At 38.7% G+C, this 15,314-nt stretch overlaps 1 protein-coding gene across 3 annotated transcripts in view; it reads right to left on the reverse strand.

Moving 5' to 3' along the window:
• The window catches only part of LOC111259599 (solute carrier family 12 member 8), a 46,958-nt gene extending 34,671 nt beyond the window's left edge, over positions 1–12,287 (reverse strand). Inside the window, exons 1-3 of one of the 3 annotated variants that reach the window (XM_086967966.1) lie at positions 11,812–12,287; positions 10,400–10,798; positions 5,259–10,034 (exon numbers count right to left, since the gene is read on the reverse strand). The gene's annotated coding sequence lies outside the window, so the exon portion shown is untranslated. Of the gene's footprint in view, positions 1–5,258; positions 10,799–11,811 lie in introns of all 3 variants that reach the window. The other 2 variants (XM_086967967.1, XM_086967965.1) reach the window with 2 other exon arrangements.
• Positions 12,288–15,314: the final 3,027 nt, after the last annotated feature.

Genomic DNA, 15,314 nt, shown 5'->3' on the forward strand with positions numbered 1-15,314 from the left:
CCATATGTCAACTTTTATAGTACAATCACTCCATAATCTATGAACGTATATTTAAACAAGTTCCGTCGAATACTGAATGTAACAGTACAAGCTTATCTGACTGAATACAGACTATGTCAATGATATTATTTTCGTTCGTTACACCATCCATTGTTGAGGACACCAGCAAGTACAACATTTTTCCGAAAAAAAAAAAAAGCAATAATAAGAAAACAACAAAGTAGGTATTACCAATACGCATTCACGGTTTTTAATCTATCCCCTCAACAAGTCAAGCGTAACAGTTCCGTTGTAACTTATAGCCCTGATGCGTACCATCATCGTGTACGTAGCAATAAAAGCTCGGGCTAGGATCAATCAAGGTCAACCGGCGTATGCTTTCGGTTGGTGAAACATTACGCGCCGAGTCATCGAGGTTTTCAACGAACGCTTCAAATTTCCTACAACGGAAATGTTGTTTCACCTCCAGTGGATCTTGATAGCTTCACCAGACATTTACCCTCTTCCATATCGTAATCCGCCAGCGGATACCATAAACCATTATAATTCGTCATCTGTCAAAGGAAGAATTTATACGCGTCTTCTTTAACAGCTACACTTCGAAAACGTCTAGCAAAAAGGAAGCTAAAATGTCTTGATCACCATCTCTGGAGAAATTAGACTAGTTTATAACTACGGTATTTTTTGGTCAATGTTAGAACACCATCCACGGAGTTAGTGTGAGTTATAAATCAGGCCAACACAATGCATTGCGGATGTTTCGTAACGCGGCGTATTTTGAAAATCTGAATGTAATCTCAAAGACTCTTTTATTATACGGCCGAAACGGGATGAGTGAACATCAATTGAAGATATCGCTATCGCTGACCCATTCCGCCTGACAAAATGGGGTTGTATGAGCTAGAGATGGGATCATTATTTCACACAGTTAAGGGAATCTTTTTTCTTTTTTTTTTTTTTCTTCTAGAAAAGGCTGTAATTATGGCTGTAGGAGCTTTAATAATAATTTAGTGCCAACTTGGGCAAATCAGGTCCGCAGAAGAGGTTTCGCTGCGTAGACTGCGATACCGGTGCACATTTACGACTCGCAATTTTTCGAGAGATCAAAGGACGAACAGTAGCAATGTCAGAATCAGCTTAACTGACGTCAGTATATTTACGATAGTTCTGCATGGTTCTGGTGTTATCCACGGTAGATTTCGGCCTTTGATCGTGACTATCTGGAATGTGTATGTCGGCAATATTATTTAGTTCAAACAACGTACTATGTCAATAAAGTTGTTAAACAACAATTTTATATAATACGTCATCAAGGGCGAATGTACAATAACTTACTTCAACTTGCACGTGTACGCGATCACACAAAGCTCAACCGTACCGGAGGCCCCACAGTTCCTCTGATGTTTGAACCCCTTTGTTAAGTTAAGCATCTGGTTTCGACCCATAGTTGCTAAAGTGATCATACAATATAACTCAACGTAATGATTTTTATACAATGTAACTTACTTTGAGCTCGCGTAGAGTAGAAATGTCGCTTTGGGACTGGCGACACTATAGTAGAAAAATGAAATAACCATTTTACTTCAACAAATGTTCGATTGAATTCAAAGCTTTGGTCAAAGAAGAGAATCGAAAAGCGTGATGTTTGCTACAATTTTGATCCGTGTGAATCTCAAACACTCTGAACCTTTGATAGTATTTGAAGGTATACATCAATTTTTTCTTTCAAAAAACGAGATAGTCGATACGGCTCCTGGTAGCGTCAAAACCTCATTTTCTGTTTTCATATACGCGCTTTGCCGCTATTAATTGTTCGAAACTCCATCTAATGAGATACCCAAATCGATTTTTTTTCCAAACTTAACCCTCTTCTTTGTCAAATAGCTATTGTACAACACTGCACAAATTTTAGAATAAACACAGGGTTCTATTTATTTCTCCGCTTACTAAAGTTGGTCTTGGTCACACCGCTACACTAACACAACTACCTAGTAATTAAACACCTACACATCTGGACGAATGAATTAAAGTTGAATTGGTACATTGAATTCTGTCTATGGGTCCCGTTGCGCTTTAAATAAATCAAAGATACAGTTCTAGAGACCAGTAAACTTCAAAAAACCATTCTTCACAGTGGCGTCTTCCACAAAGAGTGGCTTTTGCTCTTATCTAACAGACGTTTAGTTGACACTCATCGAAGCATAATTTATACAATATTGTTCTTCCTAACGCTGTAACTTTCATACGGGTAGCGGAAAGTTAAAGTACAAAGCATATGGTCGGCCTGCACTAAAGTGTATTTACCTTGAGATAAGATAGTACTGAATCTGCAAGGCAAAAGAAAGGAACACTTCAATAACGAATCTAATTTCGACTTCATTTACGGATATCAACACCTATCATTGGTATGCGTGCATTAACTATAGTCCTACTATATGACATGAAGGCAGGTACCACTTAGGCAGATTTAAGTCAGTTCTCTCTAACATATTAAAAAAAAAAAAAGAAAAGCTTGAGTTGCTCTAATCGTTTGATGATCAGGGGGACGTCTGTAGAAGGGAAAGGCGCTGCTTTCAGTTTAGAGCGTGATTCACGCTCTAAACTTGGTCCTTTTGAAGTTCCCTTCAGAAAAGAACAGGTGAGCTTAATCCTCACAGCCGATTATTTTATATAAAGCTAACTTATTATCTTTTTAACGTCGTTATGGAACCGAATGATTCGCGTTTTTGCACAAGTGGTCAACAGCCTTAAACATTAAAAGAAAAAAATGTATGCTGTCCTTTTGCAGTTTTTGTAAGGGCATACAGTGAGTAAGAAAAAGTTCTCATTACAGAGTACGGTAACACACACGTCCCAACTTACCCATTACTTCTTGTAATTGTAACTTTATGCGAATAACGGAGCCTGTACTGTGCAATCGTAGCCGTCGATGTCCATGTCCCTACAAAAATAGGACCCGGCAATCGCAGTACTTTAAATTTCTAAGCAGGATTTCAATAGCATAGAATTCTTTCTAGCTATCGACGCAGATCTGCTAACAGTACTAAGTCCTAAATGTATGATACGGCCAAACAATTTTTTTTTAGGTTTTGTTCAAACTTTATAGCTTGCCAATATATCTGCTGGCTAGAAGCGTTATACTCTCTGAATTTTGCGAGCCGATCTAAATACTGCGTTACCTGTAGTAATATCGGAAATTTCTCGCAGTTATCGCCCTATAGTCATATATCGAGCGCCCGCCATGTCAGATTTGCTATAACACTGAAACCAGCACTTTGACGTTAGTGTATTGGCATAATACCTGTCTATATATATATATATATATATATCTACCTACAACGCCATGCAAATGTAGCAATATTTCAGGCACACGTTGCTCTCAGTAGGCTTAAACACGAACTTTTCACTCTCAATGCGATTAAATCTTAGTATCAAGTAATACTAGAGAGTACTGGATCTCACACGAGCCTGCACCGATTCCCTATATGTGATTCCTTCCCGACGCGAGGTATCTTAGGCTCATTCATAGAGGCTTCGCGTTCTACTACGCTCTACTAGAAACGAGAGGATCGTCATTTATATAGAGGAAAAAAAAATGGCATTCATATTGATATCTCTTCCGTTCGGCTACGAAGTTGTCACGTATTTGCAACTGATAAACCTAGGAAAAGCCTTATTTAGTAACAAGCAAAAGAGAGACTAGCTCAGATTTGTATGTGCAGATAAGGTGACGTGTTACAATCTACTTAGACTATACTGTAGCATTCTCAAGATGAAGGGTGTGCATGGACATGTATAGGCATTACAGCTATGCAAGGAATGACTATACACGTCTATGCAAGCCATGCTTGACCTAATGATGGTAAATAGGATTGAAGTCTTTGCGAGATGAAGTTTTACATAAGTGTAAGATAGCCTTGGGGCATATAAAAGTATTGAAGCGTGTAAAAACTTAGATCGTCGTTTAGATATCTTCCAGATCGGTTACACTAAATTAATCCGATTAAACAACCCATACAATTTTAAGGGTTGAAATATACAAACATACACACTAAGAAATTGGCTGCTACTTAGACATACATATTAAAACTAGCATGCAGATAACGACGCAGTGTAGACATCTACGAGAATATCTCTCAGATAGACTGCCTGGTCAAATTTCATTTAAAATTTAGACCCCGCAAGTATTGTCATGCCATTCAGATTAACGGAAAAAGTTCCATTGAAAAAACGATGCAAGCTTCTGTAAATAGGTTTCCGGAATGATGTAGTAGTATGTTTCTTTCAAATCCTCTATAAGCCTTTCTAAAGCACGATTTGCCCTTTTAATCGGTGGTCGAACCAGTAATTTCAAAAAGATTTTTTATTTTAATGCATTTATTAAGAATTTTGCCACTTTTAGAGCGCGAAGCGGTTGCAAATTACCTTGTATCAAGTATGCGCTAACCCCTCAAACTTTCAGTCAGTCAGTCAGCCAGCTCCACATGTTTGTGCGCATAAGCCAGCTGCACCGTATGCGCTCTCACTTAATGCATACCTATATGTGACATTTCCGCATATTATTAAAACCTCCATTCATTTTTTCAACTTTGGGTACTTCTAAAATCTGCCTCTAGCTGCTAGTTTAACAGCAGCTTTTACCTGCATGCATTTCTTTCAATATTCATATATGTGCTTATGTCTAGAGTAGCGTATTTAACAGCAACAGCGATGCCCCCCAGCGATGCCCGCCTGTTAGTAGATAACATCACGACGGATGTCTAAATTAATGAATGAATGAATGAACGAACGAACGAACGTGCGTAGACGATGCTGAGTTAGAACAGGCTGGTTCAGTTTCCGTCGCGTCGAAAAATGCCACATTTCTGGCAACCTTTACCTTTATACCTTTCCGTCTTACGTTTAATCCGAAGGCAAAGCCTCCGATTCATTGTTAATAAGTGATAACAATCAGCTCTGCTATACATCAACTTGGTACCAGAGTGAGTGCCACTTCACTAAAGCTCCAAAAGCCTGCAACCTGTGGCGCCATATGGATTCAATCTAGCGTCTCCCGCTACCTTCCCTAGATATTCGCTGCTGATTTGCAAAGAAGTGAGTGGTCAGGTAACAAAAACTTACAGTAAAACCGTAGATATTTGTTCGGCGTGACGAAGTTCAACTATCAAATATCGCAAGCAACTTGGTCAGCACCGTAGGCATTAATCTTGCCCACGCCCCGTACCCCCGATGGGTAGACCGCTTAGGTCAACACTCACCATGAGTCGCTCCACTAGCTCAACAGCTGGCCGGTTAATACCACTTCGGCTGCGGACGTCCCTGATCCTACTTTCTTGCCTTCAAGCCTTGTCGCCACGATACACTCGAACGTAAACGGCACACCGTTAGTTCTACCGTGCCGTAACGACTACTACGAGCTTCCTCGCAAGCTGCTGTCAATAGCCGGCAGCCCGCTTCTTGAGCTTCTTGAAGCATTAGTCGTTTGCCGAAAACGTTTGCCGACGAGTAGGTGCCGTATGACAGCGGCAGCTGCTGTGTATAGTACCTTTCGCCAAACGTTTCGGATTTGGACGGAAGGATACAAACGGCACGTATACATACATACACACACACACACACACACACACACTGATGAGTGATGCAGAACAAGAACCTGGCAAGGAATAAAGGGAGAAAAAGTAGGTAGGGCTCTCGTAGATGGCCTACGAGGCACTACTACGCACGGCTTTGGTATCGCTCTGCACACCCTGCTACCCGCTGTTCCGAGCGAGGTTTTCTGATAGACAAGGTGGCCAGTGTTATTCGTTCCTTTCAACAGCCACAGCCAGTGGCAGAAACAACAGCGGGCCCGCAGGCAGGCCGTACTGATGCAGTATCGTTTTCGCTGGAGTATACAGTGATGGAGGGCGCCCCCTGGCGAGTACGCCCGAAGGCTGGCGCAAAACCTAGAGATTGGTATGGTGATATGGGTTGGACACAGAACAGGGGCAAAGGGGACCCTGTGGTGGTAGTGGCTGCACGCCATATGGAGGCACAGCTGAACGGAATGATAGGACCAGATACTAGAGCATTACCATTTCCATGGAATACACCGCCCCAAAATAACTGTCTTGTCATTTAAAAGAAAGCGATTTATAGTATCTTTGGTATCTGGTGGGATTGCAAATGTAACATAGGGTCACAGAAATTCGCTGTTTTACCACTTGCCAATTGTGTAATATTAGGAAAAGGCACGAAAGTAGAAAGTGGACTGGCCTCATGAATCCCTAACTCTAGTTTAGAAGTCGACTCTGCTGGAACAGAGCGACATCCTCTGATTTTTTTGTTGAATCACATTCATTCACTAGTTATAGCCTAGAAAAAGAACTGCAATAAGTGACAGCTAAAGCGATATGACCCTAAAACTAAATAGCGATAGAAACCGAATAGCGGAAGCGAAATACACAGTCTGGTGCTTGTCGTTATTGATTTTACTGTTTAATTAATTTAGATAGAGTATGCATAATGACACTATAGGGGGGACAACTTATAATATCAGAGCTTATAATATTTATCAAAATATGTCTAATAAATTGATCTCCAATATGAGATGCTTGTTGCTACACAAAGCACCATTGCTCTTATATATATATATATATATATATATATATTATCACTATCTTTATCCTTCATATCTTATTATCGTGGCAAAAACTTGTTTCGACAAAAAGTAAGACTAGTCTTTGATGTGGCGACGTCTGCAATTTGATAAGATGAACCTCCTCTAGCGGAAAGGAATCGCATTGATCTAAATAATATATCTGTTTCTGCTTATGTCTTCCTCGTGCCGTTGGCAAAAGAGTTTGCTATTGTACAACTTTTAAGACTTAAAAATCTTGTCTTTTTTTATGAGAATCCTTAGACATCACACCAAGACTGAGTCTGTTTCTTTTTTTGCAATAAAACTTATATTCTACTAAATAAAAATTCTACTAAAAAAAAATACAATGCAAATATTTACGTATGTATATCAACAGCCTTATTACTGGCTTACAATAACGCTTTTATATATATATATATATATATATATATATATATATTTAATGTATTGGTTCTTTGGATCTCCATCAAGGGTTGAGAAGAGTTAATTTTTTTATTACACTTACTTAGTTTTACTTTTTTGATATTTTGCTGTCGTTCCCTCAAAATAACTTACAACACTTTTTTTTTTCAGGACAACCAACCCTTCATCTGCCACTTGAGCTTTCAAGTCGCCCTTTCATTCTCTACAAGGTCAATAACACCAATAAGATTTTCGCAGTTTTCACTAAAATAATTTTAAGTATGAGTGTATGTATCGCATTTTTACTGAGTTCATAGAGATCATTTTTCCAAACGGTATTTTCGGTCCAAAAACTGAAAATTGGTCGTATATGAATATATATTGATATTTCGATTCAGCTCATCGAGAACTTCTGATCGGTATCAAGAACTTTTCTTTTTTATGTTACGACATTTGTATAATTTAATCACAACTAATATTTTTTTCCCCGAAATAGTGATGTTTCTACAGTAAGATGCGCTGCACGCTCACTAAGCTCGTTGAGATTTATTAATTATTGTATTGAACGAGTGTCAAAAAAGCTGCATTTTACATAGAAAAAAATCTTCGATATTTTGGTGTTTTCCCCAGAAAATACATTTAAAGGTTCGCCACATCAGTCGCTACAACTTTTCAATCAACACTTATTAAAAATTTCCTCAAAAAACATTTTCATTCCATTGATACGTGGATGAGATAAAGGGTTTGTAATTTTCATGCCGAAATATCACTTTCAGATATAGTTTATATATATTGTTAGTAGAATATTTTTGAAAAGTTCCGCCAAAAATTTAGCCCATTTCATGCCCCGCAATTTTCTCGTTGACGTAGAAAAATTTTATGAAAAAAAAAAAGAGCCAAAATGACCAAATAGCAAATAGTTTCCTTTAATTAATACATCCTATGGAATCAAACAACAAACTCCCCCAAGAAATGTATTCATCCGATCAACCTAAAGAAATCCATCAACTTAGAAAAAAAATCTGTGCAAGCCGACGGAGTCCTTTTACTCAAGTAAAAGTAAAATTTTAATTACATTTATAATATAGATATCGTCTATAGCTATGGGCTATCACCAAATAGCTTGTATAATATGTAATTTAAGCAGTTTTTTTATACAGCCTTTGTGGCGCACATACTCATACAGAACAAGTTTAGTAAACTTGCTTACGCAACACTATGGCGAAAATCAGAGCTTATTTAGGGGCAAAAGTGTTTCCCGAATCACCTTCATTTTCCACACAGCTCTTCCCAGAATGGAACCCCGATTCAGAACAAACAGGCCCAACCTGGGTAAAGTTGTTTTGAGTTAGATAGATCCGTGGACCTATTAAACTTAGTAAAGCAGATACGTAAATAAAACAAATTAACATGTTTCGCTTCTCACCGTTAAATTTGCGGTGTTATTTAAAATTGCCAAAATGATGTATAATATTATACTGTCGAAAATTGTCTTCTCTGTGGATACTATTTGCGTTGGCGTGTCCACTACCATATGACTGAAATAATCCTCGCGTGAAGTGCTCATGTAAGATCATAGACTGCAGAACAGCGCTAATGGCTATATTTCTCTTTTCGATTTTATTTGTACGGAAAAAATGTTCATTTTCAAAATTTCGTACGCAAATGGGGCTATATATTGCAATTGAACACAGGATTTCAGGCCGGGACAATAACTTTTCCGCTTTATATAAGCAATAACAATGCAAATATATTAGGTCCGGTACTCAAGAGCTCCCAACAAAGTACGTCCACGCCCGGATTTAGATTTAAACCACCACAGCACCTAACTTTAATAGGCAAACACGTTACCACGGCGCTGATCCGAGGTAAGTCACATAGAAACTTCGCGTCTGCTCAGGTGGGGTTTCATCCTGTTCTAAAACATCGAAAGTAATATTCGCGAAGGGGGCGATCTAGCCTGCAATTCTGCCTACGGAATTTACCGCAGCAATAGCGTAATCGGATAGGTTATTGCCGATCATCCTTCCTTTGTTGCGAAGTTTCAGATGTTCACCGTAATAATAACCGGCGAACCCTTCCTTAGCTTGAAAATATAAACTGGGCGTCCAGATAGTTTCAGCTAGCGCTTCCACGTGCGCCTCATGGTCGTTGATCAAGGCCAAAATGATACGCGCTTCTCGCCAATCTTCAATACATCTTTTGGCTATTATTAGCTATCAAATCTAAAAGCCGTTTTTTGTTCCGAACGAGGCCACGAATCTGTAAATAATTCGTTACTTGTAGACTGCTTTTAGCGCAGGTTTCTATAAGTACAATTGAAAAAAATAGCATTGCTCGCCGCTTCGTGATTAAACGTTCTGATTTGATAATAAACAGTAAAGGATTGTATGTTCTCCCGGGAAACAGCATTCCCCAATGGCACCGAAAGAAGTCAACCGACTTCTATTGCCTGATATTTTTTCGAGCAATACTTCCTTCTGCTGAGATGCTTGTGTGCAATTCATCCACCACAGTACAGAGTTCTACATCACTCGTTTTACGTAGAACAGAAATTTACCGTTTCATCATTGAAGAGATACATCCTGTGGTGATAGCAGATTATATCCATCCTAGCGACATCTACTGGGATGCTTCTGCGTTTTCGTTGTATAGAGATTTTTTATCTTTCATTTTCGTTTCTATCCCGGCTGAAGGCCTGTTCACCATTTCGTTGTAGTGCACATTGCTTATCTGTTTTGCACGCTGACTTACGTTACTTACAACCTCAGGATCTTTGGCAACTTGATTATTTGCCTTGTCTACCACTTTATTCTGTATTGAATTTTTCCACGTGTCACAATATGTTCTATGTTGATGATCCACTTTGTGCGTACTTGCTTTGCTTTTTTGACGTCTCAGTCCTTCGCGGCGATTGTTGTTGACTAAGATCCGCTGAAGCACGGTAGGGCAAGTTGCTCGGCAATATTCTTGATCGACACCAAATTTAGTACTTCGTTCCACAACGTGTATCAGATGATAAAACAACAGTTAGCATAAACATACTTTGACTTTGCAAAGGAGCTACAGCCGGCGTTTCCATATGTAGCACCCCAAAAATTCAGCAACGGGCCAAATAAGAACGAGAATATTAAGGTGCGTATTTTTTTGTATCAATCCTTGAAAGCTGAAGACAAAAAATAGCGTATTTAATTCTGGCTTTGCCTACAAATTTTGCGCCACGGTTAGCTTTATACAGTTAGAGCTTTTTGCGAGCGTAGAAGTGCTGGCTCTGGAATTAAGTTTATTTGAGCTAGTCGATAATGATTAGCTAGAAGTGAAAAATGTACGGGGCACAAATATGTAACGTCTACTTACGTGTTTCGGTAAACAGCTAAATTGATTCTATAAATATTATACAATGTAACTTCACTGGAGTGCATAAAAATTAACTGAAAAAAGCAGCTCGTGTAAGTGTAAAAATTGAATCAAATTAGATGCACCTTGGCTTGTAGCAATATAATAAATATCGATATATAAAAATCGAGATATATCAAACATAGAGTAACAAACTCGCCTATAGTAATAAACCTATAGTTATTAAGTGATACGTAATGCTATGTTATAGATAATAAGGGCACTAGCGTAACTATTCCATAGTTCTAATTGTTCTGACACCTAGAAGTTCTATTATATGAAAATAGACTATAACTAAATTCCGTTCGGTTTATGGGCTACACAAGAAGCGGCCAATGGGGACACAGGAAATAGTCCAGTCTGCAAACAATAAAAAAAAAATAAATAAGAGCTTAAATGTGAGTCTATTGAAAGTAATGCGTAGTGGTAATCTCACTGATTTCATTATAATAAAATTTGAGGTGTTGTTTAAATGATTAACTTGAAATGTTATCGTATATTCTTTCCGGGCTGACTGTCGGCTAGCAGTGTCCTATCAAACAGACTCGAGAGGATCTGTTTGGATACGACTGCCAAAGCCATCATACGTTTTGTAAGCGATATCTTGCACTGATTAAACATTAAATCCTGTTTCATGCAGCCCTTGGATACTGTAATAGGTCCATAATGTATTCTACCATTGACTGCAACCTTTCTACCCTTGAATTACACGTGTTCTAGTACTCCGACCCTGCATAACCTTAAGGCGATCTACTAATTTAAGCCAGCTTGCTTCTTTAGCGGCTCAGATTCTCTTAATACATAAACAAGGATAAATATTTCAAACGCTTGATCAACATGCAGACTAACGCTTTTTACGTGTTAAGGCTTTAGGATTTGTGGCTTGGGCTCGTTCAAAAATGTTGTGATAACCAAAGTCGAAACTAACTACCTGAAATTTTTAGAACTGAACCTATATAGTTCAAACATAGGCATAACCTATATGCATAATGCTCCCACACAACCACCACAGCTGTACTGAAACCATGAATAAAACGCTTCTTTTTTTTTTTTTTTTTAACAAACAACACAGTGCTTACTTTTGTTTGTATATTGTTCCGATTATCCATGGATTCTTGATTTGCTTGTAGCTGGTTATTGGGGTCAAATCCCACTGTAATCTCTAAATATGTAGTTCGGTCGTTGCATTACCGGTTTGATCTTCTCTAACGCGTAGAACTAAGAGCACTCAGTTGTCAGAGTACGGTACGCAAACCAACACGTTTTAGGACCGGGCACTTTTCAAACAGAAGCACATCTTATCTTAAATTAACAGGCTTTTCATGTACCTATAAGTGTTATTCATAAACCTTATAATAGAGCAAGGTGCTTACTTGTAAGACGGGGGAAAAATGAAGGCCAACGCACAGGGAAGTCACATAACCGAAAAATGCGCCATTCCTATGTGCAAAGACATCCGGGCTGCGATGTTAAATATACCCGGATTGTCATATCAGTTATAATACTTGTGAGATGAACTTTAGCCCCGGCTTCGGCTAAGTAAGAAGAACGTTTGTTCCACGCGTACAGAGTGTGCAATAGATGTACACAAGACGAAAGTTCAGCATATCCAGCAAGATGGTGCCATCGCCAGTGCGCGCTGGCCATAACACTTAAAGACTGCGCAGTAGTTCCACGATTTATCCACTAAACGATAGAATAATAAAATTATTATGGCGTTATGTTTTGGCTTTATATAGGATTAGAACCTCGCGCCTTCAGCTGCGTGCGAGGCGTAGAGTAGTCGACTATTAAGTGATTTTTTCGACACGGTAAGCCATTACGGTAAGAATAGCACGCCTGTACGTCAAAGAAGGACGTTCACTTTTATACCGACGATTAGTATCAGGGTAGGCGTTGAGAAAACGAAACTGGAGGCGTACTGTTGCAACATGTAGAGCAGGCGGTAGCTGCTGAAATGAAATACGCCTGCTTAGTGCGCAACGCCTGCCTCGGTAAGAATGTAAAATGTTTTCAAACTGAAGATACCGCTAGTCTTTTCAAATCACTTGTTCCTTACTTATTATTTTTAAAGGCCAGTTTAAAAGATCGATCAAAAAGTAAGCAAACATTCTTGCTTACTAGAGCTGTTGACGGAAATAAAACTCTCCGACCGAAATGATGAGCCTGTCAGAAGATTTTTAAGGAAAGGAAAGGAGATAAGCTGGTTTAATCTTTTGACCTGAAAAGAAACGTGACATATTACGTAGCCATTTTACCAGCAAATTTCCAGTGACACGAACGTGACGAGCGGGGATGACGGATACACAGAATACGGATTGACCACTCACGCGCATATCATTTACTAGGCTAAATATTCTTAATTCACCATTTTGGTACGATATTTAATCACTCGTATATATATAATTACATAAATTAGTATCATCCAAGAAAAAATATGTTACCCCAATAAATATTGATTTTCCTCTCTACCATTTGTCCAGCCTGTTAGAGCACTGTCTTCGTTGTAATAACCAGCTTCTGAAGTAACGAGTCAATCAAATTTATAATTTTCTAGATGGTTTTCACACATATATGTAACAAGAAGCACGAAAAGACAACATTTTTGGGCTAACAGCACACATTTTCCTAGCGAACATAAGCAATAATCCGGTTTTCTATACAGTAGCACTTAAACCAATTTCACTGTATGCCACTACTATAAAAACTACATTTTGCTACAAGTTTGTTAAATACAATTAAAATAAAGTTAAAATCCGCTAGTAATTTTAGTATAAAGAAAACTAACTAAGCCTATTGTTTCTAGCCAGTATTCTTTGTTTAGCCACAATGAACTTGGACCATTTTATATGACAGTATTGCGTATCAGCATAATGTACACCTATCAAACTAACCGTAACAATGATGCGATCAGAAAATCAAACACGGAACACTCACGGAAGCAACACCGCCAGTAACGTTGCTTAGTTTCGCTATGTAACCCCGATAAGTAAGCTCTAAAGGCTGACAAATGACCTGTTCCACTTATTAAATCTTCCCTGCGAAGTCCCCTTCGGAACCGTCAAAAGAAGTGTATTTCTAAGGTAACTGGAGAGACTAACGCATGAGGGACTGATGTCCGCAAGGAGTTCTGATCCCTTGCGACAAATGGGCGTTCCTGCGTCAGGTGGATCGAAGACAGCACCGCGTCGCTAGCGACGAAGTACAGGCCACAGAACAAACTCATCCACGGTTGATTCTTCCTTTTTCTATAAAAAAAAAAAAAAACTATAAGATTACCCATTTTATCAGCGATAAACCAGATCACAGCCTCGTTCTTGGCCAAATTTGGAATTAAAACTGTGCGTGTTTTGCTTTTTCATTAACTTCATTCCGTCGTTTAACAAACAAAGGAGCATCAATAAAATAACAATTGCTGTTAACTACCATTGGCTTGGTTACGTACATTCCATTAAAAATTACGGCCGATAGACGTAAGCCCAAGCTGCACGCAAATAGCCAGATCTTCCTCTGGCTCTATGATTAATACAATATAAATTCGTGGCCATGGGTTAGATACACGTTAATAGATACTCTCCATATAATTACAACTACATTTTTATATTTAAAAGTATTAGACTTATTTGATACCTTAATATATATTCGTATAGCCTGTGTTTCTGCGTGGAATCTGCTAGCAGCTTTCCCGTGTTGCTTAACTGAAGATATAGTGAAATAACTATTTTTCTTCAGGATGCTTAGACAAGAGGTGATCCATTTATCGTGTAAACCTGTTCCTATTGCACTAAACTACCAAGATAACACTGACCAGCAGGCCTCAAATAGGCTTTTGTAAATGCTGTATGTCTTTTTCGGATTTAGTTACTGTATCACGCAGGACCATGCTGATGCGACCTATTGCACTTTCATCGTACGTAGTCCATGCTAGTAAGACCTAAATATCATCGATGATGACTTCATCTTATACAAAGTTTAATCAAAGTAAAGTCGAGATCAGTAGGATTCGCACCGATCTGTAGGTTTGATGGCTTATATGAGAATTACAATATTTATGAAAATAGCTGAAATCTTTTTCAGCTCACTTCTGCCTACATCACACAATGCGTGCATTCGACGCTAAGACAGCATACTAGGTTGTTGATAAGAGGTGCCACAATCTGTAAATTTGCATCTGAGTTTTTCGTTTTGTGCCACATGACCAAGTTCGAAATAACGACTTTTAGCCTCGCAGATATAATTTCACCTGTTCGTGTGGCCGCACTCACTTATTTCCAGCATGTCTCTCCGTTGCCTTCTTTCCTTTGAATCCTCCGTTTGAACCATGCCACTACTTTTATTCGACGTTTTTTGTATTCTATATACAATTTTCTTATATATCAAGTATAATAATTGTTTAAAAGCTACACAGCCTTATCGAAGTGGTGAAGTCTGGGCTGGCGGAACATTTATCATCGTAACTACTGATTGTTACTTGATTAACGAACCCGTTCTTGTAACGGGCGCTAGAGTTCTATGCAATCCTACTAATTGATGCATGGCTTTTTTGGCTGTCTCCTTTTTGTATAGAGGATGTCGGGAATGCAAAAACTACAGAAAACAGCCACCCCCGTTCAAAGACGAACTATTATTCGCGTTCTAAGCCTGACGTTTCCTAGATGCATAAAGACTTAGTTAATGAGCTTAGCACAATCCTACAATAAGGACACAGGACCGGTGTATAGCTAATTAGGGACAAACAGCTAAATGTTTGACGCCCTAGATTATTTTTCATTGCATCCATGTAACTTCAAAACGAGAACCTTATGATTGGTCACCATAACAACTGAGCAACAACGCGGAGAACTGATAATTTTACTTTATTGAATATACCAGCTCA

Source organism: Varroa jacobsoni, unplaced genomic scaffold (genome assembly GCF_002532875.2).
Source record: "Varroa jacobsoni isolate VJ856 unplaced genomic scaffold, vjacob_1.0 scaffold_351, whole genome shotgun sequence".
NCBI classification, from domain to species: domain Eukaryota; kingdom Metazoa; phylum Arthropoda; class Arachnida; order Mesostigmata; family Varroidae; genus Varroa; species Varroa jacobsoni.